At 33.6% G+C, this 24,581-nt stretch overlaps 1 protein-coding gene across 2 annotated transcripts in view; it reads right to left on the reverse strand.

The window, feature by feature from the left end:
* LOC127985676 (AP-3 complex subunit beta-1) overlaps window positions 1–24,581 on the reverse strand; it is a 95,734-nt gene that overhangs the window by 49,781 nt on the left and 21,372 nt on the right. The window lies entirely within an intron of this gene.

Consider the following 24,581-nt stretch of genomic DNA (forward strand, 5'->3'; position numbering starts at 1 on the left):
TAGCGAGGCGTGGAAATTATGGCGAGAAATGAGAAACAGGAAATGTCTAATAACATCCACATACATTTCCTGAATTTGATCAAACTTCATTGGTTTGTTCGTTGTATGATACCGATCGTATATATGTGACTATTAAGAGTCAACGTTATAGCGCCACCAACTGGCAGCAGGAAGTGAGTCATTTTCAAAATGTTTTGAATTCAGCATCTTATTTTTACTCGATTTACTTAAAACTTCATCAGAATAATGACAAAACACGGCCGATGTAAATCTGTTGTGGGGATATTGATATCTGATATGGCGTTGCCATGGCAACGTGTCAAACTTGAATGTTCTGTTATGATGAGTTTGAGGCAGACACCAACCTCAGATTTACATGAAACTAAAAACACATATCAGTATTAGTGATAGCTAGACAATGGGAAAAGCTTTTAAAAGGGCGTGAAGGAGGCATGCTATAGCGCCACCTTTTGTCAAAAGTGGGGGGTTTAGTTTTAGCTACAGACACCAAACTTGGTACATAAATTGTTCTTATCAAGACGGACAACTTTCTAATTCACAGTCATCAGCTACGACCAACAGGAAGTCGGCTATTTTTATTTGAATATTTAAATTGAGCTCTGATTTAATGCATTCTCCTCAGAGGAAATGTTCACTATACTAACCAAACTTTGTCTACATGTTGAAAAAACATTGAGGAACTTAAATTGCGAACGGATTTTGGTTAGCTTGAACCGTTTTGTCGTGGTGATTTTTTGAAATGACAGTAAAAAGGGAATCATTAATTGTCTTGTATTTTTAAATTGCAGCTTCCAAACACTTTAAAAAAAAATCATACAGAGATCAAATCATTCTGAGGACATATGCATAGTTTCATGACCTTACAACACTGTATGATTAAAAGAAAATTAAAAAAAAACTGTCAGACATCTCAACTCACTCTGTCCCTCTGTTTGAGCAATGTATGTGTGCTGACTGAGTGCATGTGTGTGTGTGAGTGTGTGTGTGAGTGGGGGATGGGCATGAGCTGAGTGGCAGACACAATGAGAGAGAGAGAGAGAGACTTAATCATCACTTTAATCACCAGAAAAAAAATGTATTTTAAATTGTTATTTTTTGTTGCTGTTGCTAACATTGCTGTTTTCATTACAGCTTAAGAAATCTCTTAGGCCTTATCCTTTTCTGACAGTTTCAGGAATTAAAAACAAAATTCTAAAAATACTTATTTGTGCTGCAAATAATAATTTCAACTCATTTGATACTGACCTATTCCATCCTGTGACATGACATTTATCTTAATTTACATAATCTCATGGATGTAACAGTAAAACTGTTCAGTTCACAGATGAAGACTAAGCTTCTTTCACAAATGCTTATAAGTCATTAAAGGATTTAATAACACTGTAAAATAATGTCTAATTTGTTAACATTAGTAAATGCATTGGTAACACTTTATAATAACTGCACTCATTAGTAAATAGTCAGTTTATGCTTTATAAAGCCTTGTCCCAATATTAATAGTCAGTAGTAAGCAGTTTATAAATACAGCTATAAATAGCTTGTTCTTGGTTTATAAGCACATTTATTAAAAAGGAGAGTAATCTTTTCAGTTATCTTCCTATGAAAAATAAAAAAAATAAAAATAAAAAAACAACAACACAGATTGATACAGAACTCAGAAATTTTATTGTGGATTTATGATAAAATCAGCATGTAAAAATGAATTCATACTCCTCCGAGAAGACATAAGTAGTTCACACCAAACTTTTTCAACATGATGCTAATATACTGAAGATGTTAAATTGCGAATGGGTTTAGGATACCTTAAATGGTGTGGCCATACCGATTTATTAAAGTAACATAAAAAAATACAATGGCCAAGTCTTAACTTATCAATTTCTGTATTGCATTTGTGTTTGATATTTCTCACAGGCTTTACAGAGTTAAAACTCTTTTTTTAGCGCATTTCATCTGTAAAAGAAAACATGCCCAATAATTCTGCACACATGAATATAAGGAGTTTTTCTCTTCCAGCTTTCCTGGACTATTGTATAGCACTCATAAATGATTAAATAAAAAATAATGGTAGTTATTAAGATTGATATGGTTTGGAATTGGTAAAATGTGCTTGGAAAAAAATCACAATAAAACAATGTTTTAATGTTTAAGTTTGGAATATTAACTGACATGAATGAATGCTATATAAATATTGTTTGTGTTAACATAATGTTTAGAAATGAAATATTATTGTAAAGTGTCACTAAAGTTATATATATTGTATATTAGCTTTATCATGTCCAGGAGCCACCATAAAATTAAAACTATCATAACATATAAATCAAGCTTGCAATTCTTGGTACCAATAATGGCCACCAGATGGAGCTATAGGATTACTTTTACATAATTATTGTAGAAACGAATATGATTTAAATCATTTATAGAAATCTTTCAAAGAAAAATAATATGAATTTTACTGATAAAATGACCCTCACTTAATTAGAATAATTAGGAATACTGTGTATTAAGAATAATTCTTTATAGGCTTTATGGACAGATACGTTTTGAGTGACTCTTGAAGGATCAGCACCACATCCTCTTTTACCACTGTTTAAAGAATTTATCTTACAGAACAGGTGCGAATGAATTTTGGATAGCTTGAATGGTTTTGTCATGGTGATTTTTTGAAATAACAGTAAAAAAGGAACCAGTAAATGTCTTTTATTTTTTTTAAGTGCAGCTTCTAAACTCAACAAAATGTACACATAGAAGACAAGTCATTCTGAGGAAATATGCATAGTTTCATGACTATACAACACAATATGGATGATAGAAAATTAAAAAAAAAACTATCATACATCTGATGTCACTCTGTCCCTCTGTCACTGTGGGTAATGTGTGTGTGTGTTTGTGTGTTAAGTGTGGGTGTGTTAAGTGTGTGTGCTGAGTTTGTGTGAATGTGTGGGAGAGGGGATGGGCTTGGTGTCAGAGAGAGAGAGAGAGAGAGAGAGGGAGGGAGACTTAATCATCTCTTTAATCACCAGCAGAAAAAAAATAAGCAATTTTGTGTTGTTGTTGTTGTTGTTGTTTTTTCATCATTACAGCTTAAGAAATATCTTAGGCCTCAACATCAACTGTTGCTGCTTTATATAGCCTTCTCCCAAAATTAATAGTCATTAGTAAGCATTTTATAAATACAGCTATAATTAAATTGTTCATGGTTTATATGCACATTTATTTTGAGGAGATTAAAGGCTGTAATCTTCCTAAAAAAAAATAAAAAAATAAACAAACACAGAACTCAGAAACATTTATTTCAAGATGCAATAAAAGAAAACTGTACACTATATATATATATATATATATATATATATATATATATATATATATATATATATATATATATATATATATATATATATATATATATATATATATATATATATATACAATTGCATAAGTTTATATTTATTTGTTTTATCAAGTGCACAGCTAATAATAATAATAATAATAATAATAATAATAATGCATTTTATTTAAGGAGCCTTTCAAACCACTCAAGGTCACCGTACAACAAGTAACAACAGTAACAATATTAAAACAAAAAATAACAGCAAATAACAATGTCAATAAAAAACTGCAATAATATTAGAATAGCACAACATATTGTGGAATACTATATTAAGACTTTATATATAGGCTTTATGAACAGATATGTTTTGAGAGATTCTTGAAGTACTAGCATCACCTCCTCTTGTATGACGGTTTGAGTAATATATCTTCCAGATAGTACCGCCGCTCCCTATATGCAGAATACGCAGTCTTCGTAGGGCACCAACTCCCAGAGGGGGCACCATCCCAGTAGCTCAAAAAAAATAAAACATGCGCCATTCTCCAATATGTGCTCGCGACCGCTCGGACATTTGCGGATGAATGTTCGTAATTGATGGATGGACATCTATGCCCGGGTAAAAGACATCAGCAATCCGGCACAGAGAAAAGAAAAATAAAGTAAAAAACAAAACAAAAACAGGCATAAAGTTGGCTTGACATTGGAAATTCGAGAGTCTCAAATTTAGGGACCGTCTTTAAAGTTACATGTGACATTGTTATACACTTTTCTAATGTCAGTAGCATTTGAAGAGAATTACTTACAGTCATAAAAAACAACTGTAATTGTTCATCTAGGTGACAGCTATAATGCACAATTAAATTGAATGTTTTATGTTTATTAAAACAAACTGTAAGTCATATGTAAATTATGCTACTTTTTCACATGGGCTCAAACGCAAATTTGAAGCTCAATAGCATTTGAGGAAAAAGACTTGCAGTCATAAAACATTTGTAATGTGTTCATTTAGGTGTCAGCTACAATGCACACCTTATACATTTTTTATATATATTAAAATAAAGTGTTACTAAAGTTATATATATTGTTCTGTGTATGTGATTTCAAAGTCTAGATGGGTCGGATTAACCCTTTAACTGTCGTATCCCTTAAAATTTGATTGCCAGAGGGTTACTGGAAATGCTTATGTCCGCTGGGCACAGTTTTCCCGATCCCACCGGGGTGGCGTTGCACTGATGGCTTGAGCCCGACATCGCTGCTTGCAGCTATATATTTAGGGCTCAAGCCCAAAGGGCGAGAGGCCTATTGTTTTCCTTAGGATTATTTTTTATTAGGGCTCAAGCCCAAAGGGCGAGAGGCCTATTGTTTTCCTTAGGATTATTTTTTATTATTATTATTATTATTATTATTATTATTATTTTTTTCCAACGTCTCGGGGGCTTTTGGGGCCCTTAACGTGCTTAAAAAGTCTTGAAAATTGGCACACAGATTGGAACCTGCGGCCATTAGGGCCGGGCAGAGACTGATACACGGGCGTGGCACAGGGGCTCTACAGCGCCCCCTGGAATATGGAGGGCCATATATCATACATTCTTGCTCGTAGACGAATGAAACTCGGTACACATATAAATCTCATCAATCCAAACAACTTTTGTATTGCATATCATAGGCTCCGCCCAACAGGAAGTTGGCTATTTAGGGTTTAGTATTCAAATTTTTCGTCAAAGTTGTGGGGGCTTTTGGGGTCCTTAACATACTCAAAAACTCTTGAAAATTTGCGCACACTTTGGAATCTGTGGCCTTTAGGAGCCTGCAGAGGCTGGGACCCGGGCGTGGCACAGGGGCTCTACGGCGCCCCCTGGAACACAGTCAGAAATGTTGATGTATAGCTCACACATACTTGCACATATTCATATGAAACTCAGTACACATATAGATCTCATCGTGCCGAACAACTTTCGTATTGCATGTCATAGGCTCCACCCAACAGGAAGTCAGCTATTTAGAGTTATGTAAAAAGCGCATGCTCTGGAATTTGAAATACTTGTCATAGGTTTTTTTCTCGTTTACCACCAAACTCGGTCAACATGATCTCAAGACATTGGGGATGAAAAATTGCCAGGGGATTTTTGATATCTCGAACGGTTTGCTCGTGGCGAGGCGTTGAAACTATGGCGAGAATTGAGAAACAGGAAGTGTCTAATACCATCCACATACATTTCCTGATTTCAATCAAACTTCATCAGATTATTCATTGTATGATGTCGATCACATATATGTGACTATTAGGAGTCAGAGTTATAGCGCCACCAACTGGCAGCAGGAAGTGTGTCATTTTCAAAATGCTTTGAATTCAGCATCCTATTTTTATTCGATTTGCTTCAAACTTCATCAGAATAATGTTAAAACACAGCCGATATGAATCTGCTGGGGGAAATTGGATATCTAAAATTATTGTTGCCGTGGCAACATGTCAAACTGGAATACTTCTCAGGTGATTTTGAGGCATATAACATGCTTAGAATTTCATCAAACTCAGAACACATATCAGTATTAGTGACAGCTAGACACTGGCAAAAGTTCATAAGAGGGCGTGGAAGAGGCACTCTATAGCGCCACCTTTTGTCAAAAGTGGGGGGGTTAGTTTTAGCTACAGACACCAAACTCAGTACAAAAATTGTTCTTATCAAGACGGACAACTTTCTAATTCACAGTCATCAGCTACGACCAACAGGAAGTTGGCTATTTTGATTTGAATGTGGATTGTTTTTTACATTTAGCTGTGAATTAATGCATACTGCTCAGAGGAGAGTAACACTATACACACCAAACTTTGTCTACATGTTGAAAAAACATTAAGGAACTTAAATTGTGAATGGGTTTTGGATAGCTTGGATGGTTTTGTCGTGGTGATTTTTTTAAATGACAGTAAAGATGGAATTATTAATTTTCCTGCATTTTTAAATTCCAAACACTTCAAAACCTTTTTTCATACAGAAAAAAAGTTATTCTGAGTAAATATGCATAGTTTCATGACTTTACAACACTGTATGGATAACAGAAAATTAAAAAACTGTCAGACATCTCCTCTCACTCTGTCCCTCTGTTTGAGTGAGTGTGCTTAGACTTCCATTGTCTGAGAGAAATAGCGCCCCTACAGGTGCAGTTACCGGAGTTAAAGAGGGAGGAGACTGTCTTTTGGTTTCACTTTTAAATCGGTTAAAATACAAATAAATACTTGGATTTAATTCACACTGACAAGCTAAACCAACATATATGATTATTATCAGGTCAGGGCTCATTAATAATTGATGTGTGGTCAGTGATACGTGAGAAACACGAGAGATGAATCACCGCTCTGAGCAAGAGCGTGTGGAATGATGAGCTCAGAAAAAACGAGTTTATTCTTGTTTTATAGCTATTAAAAATAAAGTATTGCAGCGATATCACACAATTCACCAATTAGAACACACCAAGAGCTAAATTCAGATGTTTTTGAACTGTTTGTGTGAAAATGAAATATTTGCGGCTGCCTATATGAAATCACTGCTCCGATCAGCGCGCACAGTGTCACAAGTTCAAAACTAACGAATTTATTCTTGTTTAAGAGCTTTTTTAAATAACTTATTGCCATAAATGCACACAATACATCCATTATAACACAACACGAGCTAAATGCAGGTGTTTGTGACCCGTTTAAGTGTGCAAGACTATTTGAAAGCGCGACTGGCAGAATAACATATATCTCTCGAGCTGCAGGATTCTGCCTTTCGTCATAAGAACGAACACATCACGGACAAGATTATTTCAAAATACATAATAGCTTGGCGAATATAAACGAAAACAATTTAATATTAAGTGACCGCATATACCTGCTTCTGTCTTCAATTTTAATCTATATAAAAAATTAAACTCATTAATCTTGGCTGCTTTTTTAATGTGTGTAGGTATTTATTTATTATTTTGCTCTAACAAGACTTAATCTATATTTAATTAAATCAATTACATTTTATTTTACATTTGATTTGTCCATTTCTGCATCTAAACGCCTAAAAACCTAAAACATGCTCTATTATATTATTGTTAGCAATTTCTTTATCGTCCAATTTATCTGGTGTACACGCTTTTATTTTCATAATAAACTTGTTTGTTAGATTATACACAGTTACAGTGGTCTATAATAAATATTAACAGGTTTTATTCAAGCTGTTTAGAATGATTGCGTAGGCTAATTTTTTTAAATGTAAATAAAAAATAAAATAAAATAAAAAAAACATTGGAAAAGAATAACTGTTGTAAATTTTTATAAATTTTGTATAATTTCATAGTTTATGCATTATAGTTATAAAAACAAATAAATTTAGCCACTCACATAGAAATCTTAGGCCTTATCCTTTTCTGACAGTTTTAGGGATTTTTAAAAATCCTAAAAAACCTTATTTGTGCTGCAAATAATAATTTCAAATTAATTTGATACTGACCTCTGACATCCTGTGACATGATATTTATTTGAATTTACATAATCTCATGGATGTAACAGTAAATCTGTTCAGCTCACAGATCAAGACTAAGCTGTAATGCAAGCAGAACTTTCACAAATGCTTGTAGGTCAATAAAATCATTACAAAACACTTACAAATCATTGAAAGGATTTAATAACACTGTAAAATAATGTCTAATTTGTTAACATTAGCAAATGCATTGATAACACTTTATAATAACTGCACTCATTAGTAAATAGTCAGTTCATGCTTTATAAAGCCTTGTCCCAATATTAATAGTCAGTAGTAAGCAGTTTATATATATACAGCTATAAATAGCTTGTTCTTGGTTTATAAGCACATTTATTAAAAAGGAGAGTAAAGGGTCAGTTATCTTCCTATGAAAAATAAAAATAAACAAACAACAACACAGATTGATACAGAACTCAGAAATGTTATTGTGGATTTATGATAAACTCAGCCTGTAAATGAATTCATTCTCCTCTAAGAAGACATAAGTAGTTCACACCAAACTGTTTTAACATGAAGCCATATACTGAAGGTGTTAAATTGCGAATGGGTTTAGGATACCTTAAATGGTGTGGCCATAGCGATTTATTAAAGTAACATAAAAAAATACAATAGTTATTTTACTATATCTTTAACATTTTTAATTCCAACTCTTCATAATTTTTTATATACGTAGAAGTCATCATTTGAAGGAAGCACAGTAAGTTTCATAGCTTTATCATTTTCAAGAGCCAGCATAAAATTAAAACTATCATAACATATAAATCAAGCTTGCAATTCTTAGTACCAATAATGGCCACCAGATGGTGCTATAGGATTACTTTTAAATAATTATTGTAGAAACAAGTATAATGATTTAAATCATTTATAGAAATCTTTCAAAGAAAAATAATATGAATTTTATGTATTTTACTGATAAAATGACCCTCACTTAATTTGAATATCAAGCTGAAGTATTGTGAACTGTATATTAAGAATAATTCTTTATAGGCTTAGGGACAGATATGTTTTGAGTGACTCTTGAAGGATCAGCACCACATCCTCTTTTACCACTGTTTAAAGAATGTATCTTACAGAACAGGTGCGGATGAATTTTGAATGGCTTGAATGGTTTTGTCGTGGTGATTTTTTGAAATAACAGTAAAAAAGTAACCAGTAAATGTCTTTTATTGTTTTAAAGTGCAGCTTCTAAACACTTAAAAAAATTGTACACATAGAAGACAAGTCATTCTGGGGAAATATGCATAGTTTCATGACTATACAACACTATATGGATGATAGAAAATTAAAAAAACTATCATACATCTGATGTCACTCTGTCCCTCTGTCACTGTGGGTAATGTGTGTGTGTGTGTGTGTGTGTGTGTGTGTGTGTTAAGTGAATTAGGTGTGAAACTATCAGGGAGCATTTAGTCTCCAGCGCCAACATTTTACAGAACTGCCACTTTCCTGGAGTCTCAGAATTACAATGTGTTAGGTTCTGAGAGATCTAAGATTCCAAAAAATGATTTAATTAGAATACCATGAAGTATTGTGAAATACTATATATTAAGACTTATATATATAAGACTATATATAGGCTTTCTGAACCGATTAGAGTGACTCGAAGGACCAGCACCACCTCCTCTTGTCTGATGGTTTGAGGAATATATCTTCCAGAATCCGGGATTAAGATTTAGGAGCTCATTTTTATTCCACCTCCTTTCCTGAAAAGTCTGTCTTGCAGAATTGACTAAAAATTAATCTTCACATTAATTCCTAATTATTTTGCAATTTTTTTTGTCAGTTCTTCTTGACCTGTTTTTTTTTTTTTCTTCTTCTTTTCTGACCTCATGACCCAGTCAGCATTTTTGTACAATGGTCAAGTCTTAACTTATCCATTTCTGTATTGCATTTGTGTTTGATATTTCTCATGGGTATTTCATAATTTTCGACTTTGAGTTAAAATAGTTTGAGTTAAAACTCTTTTTTAGTGCATTTCATCTGTAAAAGAAAACATGCCTAATAATTCTGCACATGAATATAAGGAGTTTTTCTCTTCCAGCTTTCCTGGACTATTGTATAACACTCATAAATGATTAAATAAAAAATAATGGTAGTTATTAAGATTGATATGGTTTGGAATTGGTAAAATGTGCTTGGAAAAAAAATCACAAAACAATGTTTTAATGTTTAAGTTTGGAATATTAACTGACATGAATGAATGCTATATAAATATTGTTCATGTTAACATAATGTTTATAAATGAAATCTTATTGTAAAGTGTTACTAAATATATATATATATATATATATATATATATATATATATATATATATATATATATATATATATATATATATATTGTTCTGTGAATGTGATTTTAAAGTCTAGATGATTCGGATTAACCCTTTAACTGCCATATCCTTTAAAACCTCACTGCCAGAGGGATATTGTGAATGCATGTGCCCGCTGGGCACAGTTTACCTGATGCCACCGGGGTGGCGATGGCATTGGTGGCTTGAGCCCGCCATCGCTGCTTGCAGCTATATTTAGGGCTCAAGCCCGAAGGGGCGAAGAGCCCTATTGTTCCCCTAAGGATTATTCTTATTATTATTATTAGGGCTCAAGCCCGAAGGGGCGAAGAGCCCTATTGTTCCCCTAAGGATTATTCTTTTTCTTATTATTATTATTATTTTTTTTATTTTTTATTAAACCTTCCGGGGGTTTTTGGGGGCCTTAACATGCTCAAAAACTCTTGAAAATTGGCACACACATTGGAATCTGCGGCCATCAGGACGCCACAGAGACTGGGACCCGGGCGTGGCACAGGGGCTCTACAGCGCCCCCTGGAACACAGTCAGAAATCTTGAACCATAGCTCACACACACTTGCATATATTTATATGAAACTCAGTACACTTGTAGATCTCATTGAGCTGAACAACTTTCGCGCTCTATGTCAAAGGCTCCGCCCAACAGGAAGTCAGCTATTCATGGCTGTTTAAAAAAAGCATGTTCTGGAATTTGATATACTTGTCATAGGTTTTTTACATGATTGCCACCAAACTCGGTGAACATGATCTCAAGACATTGGGGATGAAAAATTGCGAGGGGATTTTTTATATCTCGAACGGTTTGCCCGTGGCGAGGCGTTGAAATTAGGGCAAAAAGTGAGAAACAGGAAATGCCTAATAACATCCACATACATTGCCTGAGTTTGATCAAACTTCATCGGTTTGTTCGATGTATGATACCGATCGTATATATGTGATTATTAAGAGTCAACGTTATAGCGCCACCAACTGGCAGCAGGAAGTGAGTCATTTTCAAAATGCTTTGAATTCAGCATCTTATTTTTACTCGATTTGCTTCAAACTTCATCAGAATAATGACAAAACATGGCCGATGTAAATCTGTTGTGGGGATATTGATATCTTATATATTGTTGCCATGGCAACGTGTCAAACTTGAATATTCTGTTATGGTGATTTTGAGGCAGATAACAACCTCAGATTTACATGAAACTCAAAACACATATCAGTATTCTTGATAGCTAGACAATGGAAAAAGCTTTTAAAAGGGCGTGGAAGAGGCACTCTATAGCGCCACCTTTTGTCAAAAGTGGGGGGGTTAGTTTTAGCTACAGACACCAAACTCGGTACAAAAATTGTTCTTATCAACACGGACAACTTTCTAATTCACAGTCATCAGCTACGATCAACAGGAAGTCAGCTATTTTGATTTGAATGTGGATTTTTTTTTTACATTTAGCTGTGAATTAATGCATACTGCTCAGAGGAGAGTAACACTATACACACCAAACTTTGTCTACATGATGCCAAAACATTTTAAACAACTTAAATTGCCAATGGATTTTGGATAGCTTGAACGGTTTTGTCATGGTGATTTTTTTAAATGACAATAAAAATGGAATTATTAATTGTCCTGCATTTTTAAATTCCAAACACTTCAAAACCTTTTTTCATACAGAAAAAAAGTCATTCTGAGTAAATATGGATAGTTTCACGACTTTACAACACTGTATGGATAACAGAAAATTAAAAAACTGTCAGACATCTCATCTCACTCTGTCCCTCTGTTTGAGTATATGTGCTTCAGACTTCCATTGTCTGAGAGAAATAGCGCCCCTACAGGTGCAATTACCGGACTTTTACTTTCACTTTTAAATCGGTTAAAAATACAAACAAATACTTAGATTTAATTCACACTGACAAGCTAAACCAACATATCTGATTATTACCGGTTCAGGGCTCATGGATAAATAATTTCTGGCCAGAGATACGTGAGAAATAGGAGAGATGAATCACCGCTCTGATCACGAGCGTCTGGAGTAAAGAGCTCAGAAAAAACGAATTTATTCCTGTTTTAAAGCTTTTAAAAATAAATTATTACAGCGATATCACACAATCAACCAATTAGAACACACCAAGAGCTAAATTCAGATGTTTTTGAACTGTTTGTGTGAAAATTAAATATTCGCGGCTGCCTGTCTGAAATCACCGCTCCGATCAGCGCTTACAGTGTCGAGCTCAAAACAAACGAATTTATTCTTGTTTAAGAGCTTTTTTAAATAAAATATTACCACAAATGCACACAATAAACCCATTGTAACACTGCAAGAGCTAAATGCAGGTGTTTGTGACTCGTTTAAGTGTGAAAGACTATTTGACACCGCGACTGGCAGAATAACATATCTCTCGAGCTGCAGGATTCTGCCTTTCGTCGTACGAACGAACACATAACGGACAAGATTATTTCAAAATAGCTTGGCGAATATGAACGAAAACAGCCAATTGAACATAAACTGTAGAGAAATAAATCTGAAGTGGATCTACTGGATTTGAATATTAAGTGACCGCATATACCAGCTGCTTCTGTCTTCAATTTGAATCTATAAAAAAAATGAAACTCATTCATCTTGGCTGCTTTTTTAATGTGTGTACGTATGTATTTATTATTTCGCTCTAACAAGAATTAATCTATATTTAATTAAATCAATTACATTTTATTTTACATTTTATTTGTCCATTTCTGCATCTAAACGCCTAAAAACATAAAACATGATCTATTATACTATTGTTAGCAATTTCTTTATCGTCCAATTTTTCTGGTGTACACACTTTTATTTTCATAATAAACTTGTTTGTTAGATTATACACAGTTACAGTGGTCTATAATAAATATTGACAGGTTTTATTCAAGCTGTTTAGAATGATTGCAGTAGGCTAATTTTTTTAAATGTAAATCCAAAAAAAAAAAAAAAAAAAAAATTATAAAAAACATTGGAAAACAATAACTGTTGTACTTTTTTTTTATACATTTTGTATAATTTCATAGTTTATGCATTATAGTTATAAAAACAAATAAATGTAGCCACTCACATAGAAATAGGCCTTATCCTTTTCTGACAGTTTTAGGGATTTTTAAAAATCCTAAAAAACCTTATTTGTGCTGCAAATAATAATTTCAAACTCAAAAAGTAAATAGTCAGTTCATGCTTTATAAAGCCTTGTCCCAATATTAATAGTCAGTAGTAAGCAGTTTATAAATACAGCTATAAATAGCTTGTTTTTGGTTTATAAGCACATTTGTTAAAAAGGAGAGTAAAGGGTCAGTTATCTTCCTATGAAAAATAAAAAAATAAAAATAAACAAACAACAACACTGATTGATACAGAACTCAGAAATTCTATTGTGGATTTATGATAAAATCAGCCTGTAAATGATTTCATACTCCTCCAAGAAGACACAAGTAGTTCACACCAAACTTTTTTTAACATGAAGCCAATATACTGAGATGTTAAATTGTGAATGGGTTTAGGATAGCTTAAATGGTGTGGTCATAGCGATTTATTAAAGTAACATAAAAAAAATACAATAGTTATTTTACTATATCTTTAATTTTTTTCATTCCAAACTCTTCATATTTTTTTATATACGTAGAAGTCATCATTTGAAGGAAGCACAGTAAGTTTAATAGCTTTATCATTTTCAAGAGCCAGCATAAAATTAAAACTATCATAACTTATAAATGAAGCTTGCAATTCTTAGTACCAATAATGGCCACCAGATGGAGGTATAGGATTACTTTTAAATAATTATTGGAGAAACAAGTATGATTTAAATCATTTATAGAAATCTTTCAAAGAAAAATAATATGAATTTTATGTATTTTACTGATAAAATGACCCTCACTTAATTAGAATAACAAGCTGAAATATTGTGAACTGTATATTAAGAATAATTCTTTATAGGCTTTATGGACAGACACGTTTTGAGTGACTCTTGAAGGTTCAGCCCCACATCCTCTTTTACCACTGTTTAAAGAATTTATCTTACAGAACAGATGCAAATTAATTTTGGATAGCTTGAATGGTTTTGTCGTGGTGATTTTTTGAAATAACAGTAAAAAAGTAACCAGTAAATGTCTTTTATTTTTTTAAGTGCAGCTTCTAAACACTTCAAAAAAATGTACACATAGAAGACAAGTCATTCTGAGGAAATATGCATAGTTTCATGACTATACAACACTATATGGATGATAGAAAATTAAAAAACTATCATAGATCTGATGTCACTCTGTCCCTCTGTCACAGTGGGTAGTGTGTGTGTGTGTGTGTGTGTGTTTGTGTGTGTGTTTGTGTGTGTGTTAAGTGAATTAGGTGTGAAACTATCAGGGAGCATTTAGTCTCCAGCGCCAACATTTTACAGAACTGACACTTTCCTGGAGTCTCAGAATTACTCGGCGTCAGGTTCTGAGAGATCTAAGATTCCAAAAAATGATTTAATTAGAATACCATGAAGTATTGTGAAATACTATATATTAAGGCTTTATATATAGGCTTTATGAACTGATTAGAGTGACTCGTGAAGGACCAGCACCACCTCCTCTTGTTCGATGGTTTGAGGAATATATCTTCCAGAATCCAGGATTAAGATTTAGGAGCTCATTTTTATTCCACCTCCTTTCCTGAAAAGTCTGGCTTGCAGAATTGACTAAAAATTAATCTTTTTTCACATTAATTCCTAATTATTTTGCAATTCTTTTTGTCAGTTCTTCTTGACCTGTTTTTCTTTTCCAGCTTTCCTGGAGTATTGTATAGCACTCATAAATGATTAAATAAAAAATAATGGTAGTTATTAAGATTGATATGGTTTGGAATTGGTAAAATGTGCTTGGAAAAAAATCACAATAAAACAATGTTTTAATGTTTAAGTTTGGAATATTAACTGACATGAATGAATGCTATATAAATATTGTTCATGTTAACATAATGTTTATAAATGGAATCTTATTGTAAAGTGTTACTAAAGTTATATATATATATATATATATATATATATATATATATATATATATATTGTTCTGTGAATGTGATTTTAAAGTCTAGATGATTCGGATTAACCCTTTAACTGCCATATCTTTTAAAACCACACTGCCAGAGGGATATTGTGAATGCATGTGCCCGCTGGGCACAGTTTACCTGATGCCACCGGGGTGGCGATGGCATTGGTGGCTTGAGCCCGCCATCGCTGCTTGCAGCTATATTTATTATTATTATTATTATTATTATTATTTTTTTCCAACGTCTCGGGGGCTTTTGGGGCCCTTAACGTGCTTAAAAAGTCTTGAAAATTGGCACACAGATTGGAACCTGCGGCCATTAGGGCCGGGCAGAGACTGATACACGGGCGTGGCACAGGGGCTCTACAGCGCCCCCTGGAATATGGAGGGCCATATATCATACATTCTTGCTCGTAGACGTATGAAACTCGGTACACATATAAATCTCATCAATCCAAACAACTTTTGTATTGCATATCATAGGCTCCGCCCAACAGGAAGTTGGCTATTTAGGGTTTAGTATTCAAATTTTTCGTCAAAGTTGTGGGGGCTTTTGGGGTCCTTAACATACTCAAAAACTCTTGAAAATTTGCGCACACTTTGGAATCTGTGGCCTTTAGGAGCCTGCAGAGGCTGGGACCCGGGCGTGGCACAGGGGCTCTACGGCGCCCCCTGGAACACAGTCAGAAATGTTGATGTATAGCTCACACATACTTGCACATATTCATATGAAACTCAGTACACATATAGATCTCATCGTGCCAAACAACTTTCGTATTGCATGTCATAGGCTCCGCCCATCAGGAAGTCAGCTATTTAGAGTTATGTAAAAAGCGCATGCTCTGGAATTTGAAATACTTGTCATAGGTTTTTTTCTCGATTGCCGCCAAACTCGGTCAACATGATCTCAAGACACTGGGGATGAAAAATTGCCAGGGGATTTTTGATATCTCGAACGGTTTGCTCGTGGCGAGGCGTTGAAATTATGGCGAGAAATGAGAAACAGGAAGTGTCTAATACCGTCCACATACATTTCCTGATTTTAATAAAACTTCATCAGATTATTCGTTGTATGATGTCGATCGCATATATGTGACTATTAGGAGTCAAAGTTATAGCGCCACCAACTGGCAGAAGGAAGTGTGTCATTTTCAAAATGATTTGAATTCAGCATCTTATTATTACTCGATTTGCTTCAAACTTCATCAGAATAATGTTAAAACACAGCCGATATAAATCTGCTGGGGGGATATTGATATCTAAAAATATTGTTGCCGTGGCAACATGTCAAACTGGAATACTTCTCAGGTGATTTTGAGGCAAATAACATACTTAGAATTTCACAAAACTCTGAACACACATCAGTATTTCTGATAGGAACTTAAATTGTGAATGGATTTTGGATAGCTTGAATGGTTTTGCCGTGGTGATTTTTTTAAATGACCTTACAAAGGGAATCATTATTGTATTTTTAAATTGCAGCTTCCAAACACGTCAAAGAATTTTTTCATACAGATGAAAAAGTCATTCTGAGGAAATATGCATAGTTTAACGACTTTACAACACTGTATGGATAACAGAAAATTAAAAAAAAACTGTCAGACATCTCATCTCACTCTGTCCCTCTGTTTGAGTGTGTGTGCTTAGACTTCCATTGTCTGAGAGAAATAGCGCCCCTACAGGTTCAATTCCCGGACTTTTACTTTCACTTTTAAATCGGTTAAAAATACAAACAAATACTTAGATTTAATTCACACTGACAAGCTAAACCAACATATCTGATTATTACCGGTTCAGGGCTCATGGATAAATTATTTCTGGCCAGAGATACGTGAGAAATAGGAGAGATGAATCACCGCTGTGATCACGAGCGTCTGGAGTAAAGAGCTCAGAGAAAACGAATTTATTTCTGTTTTAAAGCTTTTAAAAATAAATTATTACAGCGATATCACACAATCAACCAATTAGAACACACCAAGAGCTAAATTAAGATGTTTTTGAACTGTTTGTGTGAAAATGAAATATTTGCAGCTGCCTATCTGAAATCACCGCCTCCGATCAGCGCGTACAGTGTCCAGCTCAAAACAAACGAATTTATTCTTGTTTAAGAGCTTTTTTAAATAAAATATTACCACAAATGCACACAATAAACCCATTGTAACACTACAACAGCTAAATGCAGGTGTTTGTGACCTGTTTAAGTGTGCAAGACTATTTGAAAGCGCGACTGGCAGAATAACATATATCTCTCGAGCTGCAGGATTCTGGCTTTCGTCGTACGAACGAACACATCACGGACAAGATTATTTCAAAACACATAATAGCTTGGCGACTATAAACGAAAACAGCCACGTGAACATAAACTGGATCTACTGGATTTGAATATTAAAGTGACCACATTTACCACTTGTTTCTGTCTTCAATTTTAATCTATATAAAAAAGGAAACTCATTCGACTTGGCTGCTTTTTTAATATGTGCGTATTTATTTATTTATCTTTTTATACATTTTGTATAATTTCATAGTTTGTGTATTACAATTATAAAAACAAAAATAAAATTAGCCACTCACATAGAAATAGCTTAGGCCTTAACCTTTTTCTGACAGTTTTAGGGATTTTTAAAAATCCTAAAAAAAACTTATTTGTGCTGCAAATAATAATTTCAAACTCATTTGATACTGACCTATGACATCCTGTGACATTATATTTATTTTAATTTACATAATCTCATGGATGTAACAGTAAATCTGTTCAGCTCACAGATCAATACTAAGCTGTAATGCAAGCAGAACTTTCACAAATGCTTATGAGTCATTTAAGGATTTGATAACACTGTAAAATAATGTCTAATTTGTTAACATTAGCAAATTCATTGATAACACTTTATAATAACTGCACTCATTATTAAATAGTCAGTTCATGCTTTATAAAGCCTTGTCCCAATATTAATAGTCAGTAGTAAGCAGTTTATAAATACAGCTATAAATAGCTTGTCCTTGGTTTATAAGCACATTTATTAAAAATGAGAGTAAGTTATCTTCCTATGAAAAATAAAAGATAAAAATAAACAAACAACAACACAGATTGATACAGAACTCAGAAATTTTATTGTGGATTTATGATAAAGCCTGCAAATGAATTCATAGTCCTACTCATACTACTCCATACTCCTTTTTCAACATTATGCCTATATACTGAGATGTTAAATTGTGAATGGGTTTAGGATAGCTTAAATGGTGTTGCCATAGAGATTTATTAAAGTAACATAAAAAAATACAATAGTTATTTTACTATATCTTTACAATTTTTCATTCTAAATCTTCATAATTTTTTATATAAGTAGAAGTCCTCATTTGAAGGAAGCACAGTAAGTTTCATAGCTTTATCACTTTCAAGAGCCAGCATAAAATTAAAACTATCATAACATATAAATCAAGCTTGCAATTCTTAGTACCAATAATGGCCACCAGATGGCGCTATATGATTACTTTTAAATAATTATTGTAGAAACGAGTATGATTTAAATAATTTATAGAAATCTTTCAAATAAAATAATATGTATTTTAGGAATTTTACTGATAAAATGACCCTCACTTAATTAGAATAACAAGCTGAAGTATTGTGAACTGTATATTAAGAATAATTCTTAATAGGCTTTATGGACAGATACGTTTTAAGTGACTCTTGAAGGTTCAGCACCACATCCTCTTTTACCACTGTTTAAAGAATTAATCTTACAGAACAGGTGTGAATGAATTTTGGATAGCTTGAATGGTTTTGTCGTGGTGATTTTTTTGAAATAATAGTAAAAAAGGAACCAGTAAAAAAAAGTGCAGCTTCTAAACACTTCAAAAAAATGTACACATAGAAGACAAGTCATTCTGAGGAAATATGCATAGTTTCATGACTATACAACATTATATGGATGACAGAAAATTAAAAAACATACATCTGATGTCACTCTGTCCCTCTGTCACTGTGTGTGTGTGTTTGTGTGTGTTTTAAGTGAATTAGGTGTGAAACTATCAGTGAGCATTTAGTCTCCAGCGCCAACATTTTACAGAACTGCCACTTTCCTGGAGTCTCCAGAATTACAATGTGTCAGGTTCTGAGAGATCTAAGATTCCAAAAAAATATTTAATTAGAATACCATGAAGTATTGTGAAATACTATATATTAAGACTTTATATAGGCTTAATGAACAGATTAGACTGACTCGTGAAGGACCAGCACCACCTTCTCTTGTCCGATGGTTTGAGGAATATATCTTCCAGAATCTGGGATTAAGATTTAGGAGCTCATTTTTATTCCACCTCCTTTCCTGAAAGTCTGTCTTGCAGAATTGACTAAAAATTAATCTTCACATTAATTCCTAATTCTTTTGCAATTCTTTTGTCAGTTCTTCTTGACCTGTTTTTCTCTTCCAGCTTTCCTGGACTATTGTATAGCACTCATAAATGATTAAATAAAAAATAATGGTAGTTATTAAGATTGATATGGTTTGGAATTGGTAAAATGTGCTTGGAAAAAAATCACAATAAAACAATGTTTTAATGTTTAAGTTTGGAATATTAACTGACATGAATGAATGCTATATAAATATTGTTCATGTTAACATAATGTTTATAAATTAAATCTTATTGTAAAGTGTTACTAAAGTTATACATATATATATATATATTGTTCTGTGAATGTGATTTTAAAGTCTAGATGATTCGGATTAACCCTTTAACTGCCATATCAAGTTCAAGTTCAAGTTCAAGTTCAATTTATATGTATAGCGCATTTACAACAGCCTCCTGGCTGACCAAAGTGCTTTAACATAAGAGCAAGAATATTACACATACATAAAAATAGACCAGACAAAAAATTTAAAACCACCCATTTCAAAATGTAGCATAACACAGTAGTCAGTACACTAAGGAAAATAAAAAAAGTTTTTAGCAAAGATTTAAAAATAGACAAGGAAGGGGCCAGTCTGATCTCTAAAGGCAGGGTATTCCAGAGTCGTGGCCCAGCCACTGCAAATGCACGCTCCCCTCTACGCTCCCCTCTATCCTTTAAAACCTCACTGCCTGAGGGATATTGTGAATGCATGTGCCCGCTGGGCACAGTTTACCTGATGCCACCGGGGTGGTGATGGCATTGGTGGCTTGAGCCCGCCATCGCTGCTTGCAGCTATATTTATTATTATTTTTATTTTTTATTAAACCTTCCGGGGTGTTTTGGGGGCCTTAACATGCTCAAAAACTCTTGAAAATTGGCACACACATTGGAATCTGCGGCCATCAGGACGCCGCAGAGGCTGGGACCCGGGCGTGGCACAGGGGCTCTACAGCGCCCCCTGGAAGACAGTCAGAATTCTTGAACCATAGCTCACACACACTTGCATGTATTTATATCAAACTCGGTACACTTATAGATCTCATTGAGCCGAACAACTTTCACACTTTATGTCATAGGCTCCGCCCAACAGGAAGTCAGCTATTCAGGGCTGTTTAAAAAAAGCATGCTCTGGAATTTGAAATACTCCTCTGAGGTTTTCAACCCGTTCGCCACGAAACTCGGTGAACATGATCTCAAGACATTGAGGATGAAAAATTGCGAGGGGATTTTTGATATCTCGAACGGTTTGCCCGTGGCGAGGCATGGAACTTATGGCGAGAAATGAGAAACAGGAAATGTCTAATAACATCCACATACATTTCCTGAATTTGATCAAACTTCATGGGTTTGTTCGTTGTATGATACCGATTGTATATATGTGGCTATTAAGAGTCAACGTTATAGCGCCACCAACTGGCAGCAGGAAGTGTGTCATTTTCCAAATGCTTTGAATTCAGCATCTTATTTTTACTCGATTTACTTAAAACTTCATCAGAATAATGACAAAACACGGCCGATGTAAATCTGTTGTGGGGATATTGATATCTGATATAGTGTTGCCATGGCAACGTGTCAAACTTGAATGTTCTGTTATGGTGAGTTTGAGGCAGACAACAAGCTCAGATTTACATGAAACTCAAAACACATATCAGTATTCTTGATAGCTAGACAATGGCAAAAGCTTTTAAAAGGGCGTGAAGGAGGCACTCTATAGCGCCACCTTTTGTCAAAAGTGGGGGGGTTAGTTTCAGCTACAGACACCAAACTTGGTACATAAATTGTTCTTTTCAAGACGGACAACTTTCTAATTCACAGTCATCAGCTACGATCAACAGGAAGTCGGCTATTTTGATTTGAATGTGTATTTTTGAGATTTTACAGTTGTGAATTAATGAATACTCCTCACAGGGGAAGTACACTATACACACCAAACGTTGTCTACATGAAGAAAAAACATCGAGGAACTTAAATTGCGAACAGATTTTGGTTAGCTTGAACGGTTTTGTCGTGGTGATTTTTTGAAATGACAGTAAAAAGTGAAACATTAATCGTCTTGTATTTTTAAATTGCAGCTTCCAAACCTTTAAAAAACATTTTTAATTTAGAAAACCAGTGATTCTGAGGAAATATGCATAGTTTCATGACTTTACAGCACTGTATGATTAAAAGAAAATTAAAAAACTGTCAGACATCTGATCTCACTCTGTCACTCTGTGTGCTGACTCTGTGTGTGTGTGTGAGTGTGAGTGGGGGAGGGGTGTGAGCTGAGTGGCAGACAGACAGAGAGAGAGAGAGAGAGAGAGAGAGAGAGACTTAAACATATCTTTAATCACCAGAAAAAAAACTGTATTTTAAATAGTTATTTTTTTGTTGTTGTTGCTAATTGTGCTGTTATCATTACATCTTAAGAAATATCTTAGGCCTTATCCTTTTCTGACAGTTTCAGGGATTAAAAAAAATCCTAAAAAACCTTATTTGTGCTGCAAATAATAATTTCAAACTCATTTGATACTGACCTCTGTCACCCTGTGACATGACATTTATTTGAATTTACATAATCTCAAGGATGTAACAGTAAAACTGTTCAGCTCACAGATGAAGACTAAGCTTTAATGCAAGCAGAACTATTTCACAAATGCTTATAGGTTAATGAAATCATAACAAAACACTTTTAAATTATTTAAGGATTTGGTAACACTTTAAAATAATGTCTCAATTGTTAACATTAGTAAATGCATTGGTAACACTTCATAATAGCTGCAATTCTTAGCTAAGCATTAGTAAATAGTCAGTTCATGCTTTATATAGCCTTCTCCCAAAATTAATATTTTAGTAAGCATTTTATAAATACAGCTATAATTAAATTGTTCATGGTTTATATGCACATTTATTTTGAGGAGATTAAAGGCTGTAATCTCCCTAAAAAAATGTAAAATAAAAAATAAAATAAATAAAATAAACAAACACAGAACTCATAAATATTTATTTCAAGATGCAATAAAAGAAAACTGTACACTTGAATTTATATATATATATAATATATATATATATATATATATATATATATATATATATATATATATATATATATATATATATATATATATATATAAATAAATATATATATATATATATATATATATATATATATATATATATATATATATATATATATATATACACACACACAATTGCATAAGTTTATATTTAAAAATGTTTAGCAAGTGTACAGCTAATAATAATAATAATGCATTTTATTTAGTTTTAGCTACAGACACCAAACTCGGTACTTAAATTGTTCTTATCAAGACGGACAACTTTCTAATTCACAGTCATAAGCTACGATCAACAGGAAGTCAGCTATTTTGATTTGAATGTGTATTTTTGAGATTTTACAGTTGTGAATTAATGCATACTCCTCACATGGGAAGTACACTATACACACCAAACTTTGACTACATGAAGAAACAACATCGAGGAACTTAAATTGCGAACGGATTTTGGTTAGCTTGAACGGTTTTGACGTGGTGATTTTTTGAAATGACAGTAAGAAGGGAAACATTAATTGTATTGTATGTCTAAATTGCAGCTTCCAAACACTTCAAGGCATGTTTTCATACAGAGATCAAATCATTATGAGGAAATATGCATAGTTTCATGACTTTACAACACTGTATGGATAAAAGAAAAGAAAAAACTGTCAGACTTCTCAACTGACATGATCTCACTCTGGCCACTCCGTCTGTGTGAGGAAAGGGAGGGGGAGAGGGAGGGGGAGTGTGAGTGTGAGGGGGTTGGTGACTGTGAATCTTTGGTGACTGACAGTGTGTGTGGATTGTAGGGAGGGGCTGTCTGGCAGAGAGAGAGAGAGAGAGAGAGAGAGAGAGAGACCTAATCATTCCTTTAATAATCAGGAAAAAAAATCTATATTTTAAATTGTTATTGTTTTTGTTGTTGCTAATGGTGGTGTTTTTTTCCTTTCATTACAGGTTAAGAAATCTCTTAGGCCTTATCCTTTTCTGACAGTTTTTGGGATTTAAAAACATCCTAAGAAGCCTTATTTGTGCTGCAAATTATAATTTCAAACTCATTTGATACTGACCTATGACAACCTGTGACATGACATGACATTTATTAATCTCATGGATGTAACAGTAAAACTCTTCAACTGACAGATTAAGCTGCAATGCAAGCAAAACTATTTCACAAATGCTTATAGGTCATTAAAATCATTACAAAACACTAATAAATTATTAAAGGGTTTGGTAACACTGTATAATAATGTCTAATTTGTTAACATTAGTAAATGCATTGGTAACACTTTATAATAACTGCACTCATTAGCTAAGCATTAGTAAATAGTTCATGATTATAAAGCCTTTTCCCTTAATAATAGTCATTATTAAGCAGGAATACATCTCTAATTACATTGTTCTTGGTTTAAAAGCACATATATTACAAAGGAGATTAAAGTTTCAGTTGTCTTATAAAATAAATCAATAAACACAACCCAGTTTGATTCAGAATTCAGAAATATTTATTTCAAGATGCAATAAAAGGAAACTGTACACTTGAAAAGGTTTTGAGCGATTCTTGAAGGACTAGCATCACCTTCACTTGTACGATGGTTTGAGGAATATATCTTCCAGATAGTACCGCCGCTCCCTATATGCAGAGTATGCAGTCTTCGTAGAGCACCAACTCCCAGAGGGGGCACCAGTTGCTCAAAAAAAACAAAACAAATATGCGCCATTCTCCCATCCGCGTTCGCGACCACTCAATAGCATTTGAGAAGAAAGACTTGTAGTCACAAAACAATTGTAATGTGTTCATATAGGTGTCAGCTACAATGCACACCTTATACATTTTTTATACATTTTAAAATAAAGTGTTACTAAAGTTATATATATTGTTCTGTGTATGTGATTTCAAAGTCTAGATTGGTCGGATTAACCCTTTAACTGCCACATCCCTTAAAACTTGATTGTCAG

This window comes from Carassius gibelio, chromosome B21 (genome assembly GCF_023724105.1).
Source record: "Carassius gibelio isolate Cgi1373 ecotype wild population from Czech Republic chromosome B21, carGib1.2-hapl.c, whole genome shotgun sequence".
Lineage (NCBI taxonomy): Eukaryota > Metazoa > Chordata > Actinopteri > Cypriniformes > Cyprinidae > Carassius > Carassius gibelio.